The sequence below is a fragment of the Thunnus maccoyii genome, chromosome 15 (genome assembly GCF_910596095.1).
Source record: "Thunnus maccoyii chromosome 15, fThuMac1.1, whole genome shotgun sequence".
Classification (NCBI taxonomy): Eukaryota; Metazoa; Chordata; class Actinopteri; order Scombriformes; family Scombridae; genus Thunnus; species Thunnus maccoyii.
Window position 1 is genome coordinate 23,353,726 of NC_056547.1, and position 2,921 is coordinate 23,356,646.

At 40.1% G+C, this 2,921-nt stretch overlaps 1 protein-coding gene across 5 annotated transcripts in view; it reads left to right on the plus strand.

Moving 5' to 3' along the window:
* Window positions 1-611: 611 nt before the first annotated feature.
* Window positions 612-2,921, plus strand: part of LOC121912922 (growth factor receptor-bound protein 10-like) — a 48,019-nt gene continuing 45,709 nt past the window's right edge. Inside the window, exons 1-2 of one of the 5 annotated variants that reach the window (XM_042435478.1) lie at window positions 612-765; window positions 963-1,074. The gene's annotated coding sequence lies outside the window, so the exon portion shown is untranslated. Of the gene's footprint in view, window positions 1,124-1,355; window positions 1,771-2,921 lie in introns of those variants that run through there. The other 4 variants (XM_042435476.1, XM_042435477.1, XM_042435474.1 and 1 more) reach the window with 4 other exon arrangements.

Below are 2,921 nucleotides of genomic sequence, written 5' to 3' on the forward strand. Positions count from 1 at the left end.
TTTATGCTCAGTTTCTTCCAAATAGCGATAGTTTTGCCCGAATCTGGCTATACACAACTTCTGTTTCTTGCTATTGACCTATTTGAGCCTCCACAGACAGTACAGTGTTTTGTAATATATTGGATTGGCAAAAAAGCAAAGCAATGCGGTTTTTTTCAGTTTATGCCGGGCTAATAGTGTGTGGGTTCTGAGATGGCAAGAAACAGTACCTTCAATGCTCCCTCTTGGCACTGGTTGTAAATGTGGTTTGAAGATGAAACAACTAGCATTTGTTGTTTTCCTGAATTTTATGACTCCACTGTAAGGCATAGAGATGGAAAAAAAGGAAAGCGAGACAGAATCTGTGAAAAAATAGTTAGGACAATTCTAAGGGCCTGTGACTGACAGGGGCCATAAAACGTTATTAGAACATTCAGTAATTTTCGGTAATAGAAGCAACCTATTATTATTAATAGAATGTTTTATTTACAATGTACTAATGAAACTAATGGTTTCTTTTTCTTTCCTTGTTTTTGACGAAAAGTAAACATCCAGAGAGCCTCTGTATTGCCCCCCCACCCCCTCTCTATTTACGTGAAATGGTTCGGTCCTGCCCCCAAACAGGACGGGAACTTTACTTGCTAGCATTAAATTGCTAGTAAGGGAGCAGGTGGAGTGTCATGTCTCAGCTTCATAAAGAAAAAATTGGCTTCCAAAAACAAAAAGAAAGACAAGAGAGAGAAAAGAAAGGGCAACAATATGTCACCCAATTTTTCACAAAGAAAGGTGGGTGTAGTCTGTGAGTGGTGGAAATTAACCAGTTAGCCTAGCCATAGTGAAAGAAGCTAACTTACTTCTGCTCCCCTAGCATTAGTTACTTAATATCTTCACAGAAAATTCTGAGTGTTTACAATTCACTCGGCTTTTAGCTGACATTTAATCAATGCAGGCAAACTTTTAGCAAGCTATTCATACTAAGTCAGTTGTCCCCGTCCTGTCTGGTGCCAGGCCCAACAGATGCAGCTTCAGGCTCAGCAGCTCTGTTTCCCCATACATCCACCAATGAACCAGCCCTACCAACAAATGAAGGAGGAGGTGAGCAGCATTGTGTTGAATGACATGTCAGCTGGCATAACTGCAGAGGGTCAGTGGGAATTTCTTTTTTATTATTATGAAAAAAAAGAAAAATGATTAAATCATTTTCAATGATAAGAATTGGTAGTATACTTAGTTGATGTGTATATTCAGTTCAAAAATCTGCTTCTGATTTTATTCTTTTGTTTGTGAAAAGGTTAATGTATATTTAAATTATATTTATTTTAAATTATTCATTATTGTTAAGATAATTCAAGAATTTTACCATTAAAATTACATTTAGAATATAAAAGATGGCCTTTAGCACATTTCTTACGGAGGGTATCAGTCTTGCATCAAATAGTGAATTCCACTGTATGCAGAATGTTTATTTATGTCTGCAAAGTGTTATTTATTTATTACAGCTCACTGTCAGTAAATATATTGGACTACAAGAGAGTTACAAGCCTGCAAAGGTAGAGTTATTTAAGGCTTTGAATGGGTTGACTGGGATCTGGAGGTGTGGTTACAGAAACTGCGCAGGGTTGACGTGGCCTGGGGTGGTGGGGCCCAATGTGATATCTTTTCAGGGGACCCAAAATCCCTGGTGGCACCCCTGCTTACATGGAGAGGATGGTCAGAGTAAACTGAGGAACTGGAGAACTGGAACCATCAAGATAATATCATCACTAGATTGGTGTAGCCATACTCATCAAGGTAACACCTGCTGCTCCTCCGTCACCTTAGCTGGACCTAGACACAAAACGGGGCCAGCAGGCAATTAACCACCCCAGACCTGTCATTAAAATGATGGCCCAACTGAACTTTAGGTCTTGTTTTTAACCTTTTAAACTTCACTGGACAGGTTGAGGTTGTTCTGTCTCCCATTTGCTGGTGTGAGTTAAGATATTTTCTGCCCTGGAAGTGACTGCTGTAAACACCAGGCTACTACAAGTGCAATCTCCCCTAAAAAGGCCATCTTGCACTGCTTTAAACGCTCAATCTGATATGTAATTGCAGTCTGCGCTGTAATAAGTGCAAATGCTACAGAATTGCTACAGATGTCAGAGAAGTTCTGCCAAGTTCTGTAACTGAGTATAAACACTCCCATGTGATGGCGAGGCGGTTTGATACTCCATATGTTTTTCCAGTGGACCTCCTGGTGTTGGTTTTGTAAGCAAAAGCCTACGTGGGGCGCTGATTCTGGAAATAGCCTGTACCTTTCACCTATTTACAGAGCAGACTGTTTCTGAAAAACTGATGAAGTCCCACATACATGAGCCCAAGGCCACATGTACTGTATGTGCAGGGCTCATGTTTGATTTTTGGCAGGCTTATACACGTGTGTATACGCAGGCTGTCAGAGGCAGGATGATGTCTATCAGGAGCAAGAGTGAAGCACCTGGGCTGTCACTGTGTGTCTATAAATGTATAAAATTTAAATGTTTAAATGCTATACTGTTACATGAATGATTAGGTTCAAATAAAGTATTTTTACTGTCTTTCTCCTTACTGAATCCACTTCTCCAAGCCCGCTCTTATCTGCTGTCAACCCCAACATGTGTTCACATACTGCCTGTCTGAAAGCAGATAAGGTGGAGGGTTTAGTTAACCTGTGATTGGGTGAAACCAGAGTTTGTGAATGGCCGCTGGCTGATGGATGGGCGGAGGGGGAGGAGGTGTCAAGAATGATCTAACACAGTAATAAACAAACAATTTATGGCCTGTAAAATAAGTTAAACTGTGTACATAGTATGGGTGGGAGTTGTAAAATTTTAGCCACTGATGCTCTACGCTTTCATTATAACTTAGGCCCAATATTGATGACATTTCTTTTCAACTTTCAACTAGAGTATTCATTAAGTAAA